The sequence below is a fragment of the Caenorhabditis remanei genome, chromosome V (genome assembly GCF_010183535.1).
Source record: "Caenorhabditis remanei strain PX506 chromosome V, whole genome shotgun sequence".
NCBI classification, from domain to species: Eukaryota; Metazoa; Nematoda; class Chromadorea; order Rhabditida; family Rhabditidae; genus Caenorhabditis; species Caenorhabditis remanei.
The window spans coordinates 10,892,325-10,897,984 of NC_071332.1; positions in this window are offsets into that span (position 1 = coordinate 10,892,325).

Genomic DNA, 5,660 nt, shown 5'->3' on the forward strand with positions numbered 1-5,660 from the left:
ACGACAGAAACTTCGTCAAGTGTTCAAAGCAGTTCTGAATCTACACCAGTGACTTCAACAACTCTCGAAAGTTCCACGACAGATACTTCGTCAAGTGTTCAAAGCAGTTCTGAATCTACACCAGTCACCTCTACCACTCTTGAAAGTTCCACGACAGAAACTTCGTCAAGTGTTCAAAGCAGTTCTGAATCTACACCAGTCACCTCTACCACTCTTGAAAGTTCCACGACAGAAACTTCGTCAAGTGTTCAAAGCAGTTCTGAATCTACACCAGTGGCTTCAACAACTCTTGAAAGTTCCACGACAGAAACTTCGTCAAGTGTTCAAAGCAGTTCTGAATCTACACCAGTGACTTCAACAACTCTCGAAAGTTCCACGACAGAAACTTCGTCAAGTGTTCAAAGCAGTTCTGAATCTACACCAGTCACCTCTACCACTCTTGAAAGTTCCACGACAGAAACTTCGTCAAGTGTTCAAAGCAGTTCTGAATCTACACCAGTGACTTCAACAACTCTTGAAAGTTCCACGACAGAAACTTCGTCAAGTGTTCAAAGCAGTTCTGAATCTACACCAGTCACCTCTACCACTCTTGAAAGTTCCACGACAAAAACTTCGTCAAGTGTTCAAAGCAGTTCTGAATCTACACCAGTCACCTCTACCACTCTTGAAAGTTCCACGACAGAAACTTCGTCAAGTGTTCAAAGCAGTTCTGAATCTACACCAGTGACTTCAACAACTCTCGAAAGTTCCACGACAGAAACTTTGTCAAGTGTTCAAAGCAGTTCTGAATCTACACCAGTGACTTCAACAACTCTCGAAAGTTTCACGACAGAAACTTCGTCAAGTGTTCAAAGCAGTTCTGAATCTACACCAGTGACTTCAACAACTCTCGAAAGTTCCACGACAGAAACTTCGTCAAGTGTTCAAAGCAGTTCTGAATCTACACCAGTGACTTCAACAACTCTCGAAAGTTCCACGACAGAAACTTCGTCAAGTGTTCAAAGCAGTTCTGAATCTACACCAGTCACCTCTACCACTCTTGAAAGTTCCACGACAGAAACTTCGTCAAGTGTTCAAAGCAGTTCTGAATCTACACCAGTGGCTTCAACAACTCTTGAAAGTTCCACGACAGAAACTTCGTCAAGTGTTCAAAGCAGTTCTGAATCTACACCAGTGACTTCAACAACTCTCGAAAGTTCCACGACAGAAACTTCGTCAAGTGTTCAAAGCAGTTCTGAATCTACACCAGTCACCTCTACCACTCTTGAAAGTTCCACGACAGAAACTTCGTCAAGTGTTCAAAGCAGTTCTGAATCTACACCAGTGACTTCAACAACTCTTGAAAGTTCCACGACAGAAACTTCGTCAAGTGTTCAAAGCAGTTCTGAATCTACACCAGTCACCTCTACCACTCTTGAAAGTTCCACGACAAAAACTTCGTCAAGTGTTCAAAGCAGTTCTGAATCTACACCAGTCACCTCTACCACTCTTGAAAGTTCCACGACAGAAACTTCGTCAAGTGTTCAAAGCAGTTCTGAATCTACACCAGTGACTTCAACAACTCTCGAAAGTTCCACGACAGAAACTTTGTCAAGTGTTCAAAGCAGTTCTGAATCTACACCAGTGACTTCAACAACTCTCGAAAGTTTCACGACAGAAACTTCGTCAAGTGTTCAAAGCAGTTCTGAATCTACACCAGTGACTTCAACAACTCTCGAAAGTTCCACGACAGAAACTTCGTCAAGTGTTCAAAGCAGTTCTGAATCTACACCAGTGACTTCAACAACTCTCGAAAGTTCCACGACAGAAACTTCGTCAAGTGTTCAAAGCAGTTCTGAATCTACACCAGTGACTTCAACAACTCTCGAAAGTTCCACGACAGAAACTTTGTCAAGTGTTCAAAGCAGTTCTGAATCTACACCAGTGACTTCAACAACTCTCGAAAGTTCCACGACAGAAACTTCGTCAAGTGTTCAAAGCAGTTCTGAATCTACACCAGTGACTTCAACAACTCTCGAAAGTTCCACGACAGAAACTTCGTCAAGTGTTCAAAGCAGTTTTGAATCTACACCAGTGACTTCAACAACTCTCGAAAGTTCCACGACAGAAACTTTGTCAAGTGTTCAAAGCAGTTCTGAATCTACACCAGTGACTTCAACAACGCTTGAAAGTTCCACGACAGAAACTTCGTCAAGTGTTCAAAGCAGTTCTGAATCTACACCAGTGACTTCAACAACTCTTGAAAGTTCCACGACAGAAACTTCGTCAAGTGTTCAAAGCAGTTCTGAATCTACACCAGTCACCTCTACCACTCTTGAAAGTTCCACGACAGAAACTTCGTCAAGTGTTCAAAGCAGTTCTGAATCTACACCAGTGACTTCAACAACTCTCGAAAGTTCCACGACAGAAACTTCGTCAAGTGTTCAAAGCAGTTCTGAATCTACACCAGTGACTTCAACAACTCTCGAAAGTTCCACGACAGAAACTTCGTCAAGTGTTCAAAGCAGTTCTGAATCTACACCAGTGACTTCAACAACTCTCGAAAGTTCCACGACAGAAACTTTGTCAAGTGTTCAAAGCAGTTCTGAATCTACCCCAGTCACCTCTACCACTCTTGAAAGTTCCACGACAGAAACTTCGTCAAGTGTTCAAAGCAGTTCTGAATCTACCCTAGTCACCTCTACCACTCTTGAAAGTTCCACGACAGATACTTCGTCAAGTGTTCAAAGCAGTTCTGAATCTACACCAGTGACTTCAACAACTCTCGCAAGTTCCACGATAGAAACTTCGTCAAGTGTTCAAAGCAGTTCTGAATCTTCCCCAGTCACCTCTACCACTCTTGAAAGTTCCACGACAGATACTTCGTCAAGTGTTCAAAGCAGTTCTGAATCTACACCAGTCACCTCTACCACTCTTGAAAGTTCCACGACAGAAACTTCGTCAAGTGTTCAAAGCAGTTCTGAATCTACACCAGTGACTTCAACAACTCTTGAAAGTTCCACGACAGATACTTCGTCAAGTGTTCAAAGCAGTTCTGAATCTACACCAGTGACTTCAACAACGCTTGAAAGTTCCACGACAGAAACTTCGTCAAGTGTTCAAAGCAGTTCTGAATCTACACCAGTGGCTTCAACAACTCTTGAAAGTTCCACGACAGAAACTTCGTCAAGTGTTCAAAGCAGTTCTGAATCTACACCAGTGACTTCAACAACTCTTGAAAGTTCCACGACAGATACTTCGTCAAGTGTTCAAAGCAGTTCTGAATCTACACCAGTGACTTCAACAACTCTCGAAAGTTCCACGACAGATACTTCGTCAAGTGTTCAAAGCAGTTCTGAATCTACACCAGTGACTTCAACAACTCTCGAAAGTTCCACGACAGAAACTTTGTCAAGTGTTCAAAGCAGTTCTGAATCTACCCCAGTCACCTCTACCACTCTTGAAAGTTCCACGACAGAAAACTCGTCAAGTGTTCAAAGCAGTTCTGAATCTACACCAGTCACCTCTACCACTCTTGAAAGTTCCACGACAGAAACTTCGTCAAGTGTTCAAAGCAGTTCTGAATCTACACCAGTCACCTCTACCACTCTTGAAAGTTCCACGACAGAAACTTCGTCAAGTGTTCAAAGCAGTTCTGAATCTACACCAGTGACTTCAACAACTCTCGAAAGTTCCACGACAGAAACTTCGTCAAGTGTTCAAAGCAGTTCTGAATCTACACCAGTGACTTCAACAACTCTCGTAAGTTCCACGACAGAAACTTCGTCAAGTGTTCAAAGCAGTTCTGAATCTACACCAGTGACTTCAACAACTCTCGAAAGTTCCACGACAGAAACTTCGTCAAGTGTTCAAAGCAGTTCTGAATCTACACCAGTGACTTCAACAACTCTCGAAAGTTCCACGACAGAAACTTTGTCAAGTGTTCAAAGCAGTTCTGAATCTACACCAGTGACTTCAACAACTCTTGAAAGTTCCACGACAGAAACTTCGTCAAGTGTTCAAAGCAGTTCTGAATCTACACCAGTCACCTCTACCACTCTTGAAAGTTCCACGACAGAAACTTCGTCAAGTGTTCAAAGCAGTTCTGAATCTACACCAGTGACTTCAACAACTCTCGAAAGTTCCACGACAGAAACTTCGTCAAGTGTTCAAAGCAGTTCTGAATCTACACCAGTGACTTCAACAACTCTCGAAAGTTCCACGACAGAAACTTCGTCAAGTGTTCAAAGCAGTTCTGAATCTACACCAGTGACTTCAACAACTCTCGAAAGTTCCACGACAGAAACTTCGTCAAGTGTTCAAAGCAGTTCTGAATCTACACCAGTGACTTCAACAACTCTCGAAAGTTCCACGACAGAAACTTCGTCAAGTGTTCAAAGCAGTTCTGAATCTACACCAGTGACTTCAACAACTCTCGAAAGTTCCACGACAGAAACTTCGTCAAGTGTTCAAAGCAGTTCTGAATCTACACCAGTGACTTCAACAACTCTCGAAAGTTCCACGACAGAAACTTCGTCAAGTGTTCAAAGCAGTTCTGAATCTACACCAGTGACTTCAACAACTCTCGAAAGTTCCACGACAGATACTTCGTCAAGTGTTCAAAGCAGTTCTGAATCTACACCAGTGACTTCAACAACCCTCGAAAGTTCCACGACAGAAACTTCGTCAAGTGTTCAAAGCAGTTCTGAATCTACACCAGTGACTTCAACAACTCTCGCAAGTTCCACGATAGAAACTTCGTCAAGTGTTCAAAGCAGTTCTGAATCTTCCCCAGTCACCTCTACCACTCTTGAAAGTTCCACGACAGATACTTCGTCAAGTGTTCAAAGCAGTTCTGAATCTACACCAGTGACTTCAAAAACGCTTGAAAGTTCCACGACAAAAACTTCGTCAAGTGTTCAAAGCAGTTCTGAATCTACCCCAGTCACCTCTACCACTCTTGAAAGTTTCACGACAGAAACTTCGTCAAGTGTTCAAAGCAGTTCTGAATCTACACCAGTGACTTCAACAACTCTTGAAAGTTCCACGACAGAAACTTCGTCAAGTGTTCAAAGCAGTTCTGAATCTACCCCAGTCACCTCTACCACTCTTGAAAGTTCCACGACAGATACTTCGTCAAGTGTTCAAAGCAGTTCTGAATCTACCCTAGTCACCTCTACCACTCTTGAAAGTTCCACGACAGATACTTCGTCAAGTGTTCAAAGCAGTTCTGAATCTACACCAGTGACTTCAACAACTCTCGCAAGTTCCACGATAGAAACTTCGTCAAGTGTTCAAAGCAGTTCTGAATCTTCCCCAGTCACCTCTACCACTCTTGAAAGTTCCACGACAGAAACTTCGTCAAGTGTTCAAAGCAGTTCTGAATCTACACCAGTCACTTCTACAACTCTTGAAAGTTCCACGACAGAAACTTCGTCAAGTGTTCAAAGCAGTTCTGAATCTACACCAGTGACTTCAACAACTCTTGAAAGTTCCACGACAGAAACTTCGTCAAGTGTTCAAAGCAGTTCTGAATCTACACCAGTGACTTCAACAACTCTTGAAAGTTCCACGACAGAAACTTCGTCAAGTGTTCAAAGCAGTTCTGAATCTACACCAGTGACTTCAACAACTCTTGAAAGTTCCACGACAGAAACTTCGTCAAGTGTTCAAGCAGTTCT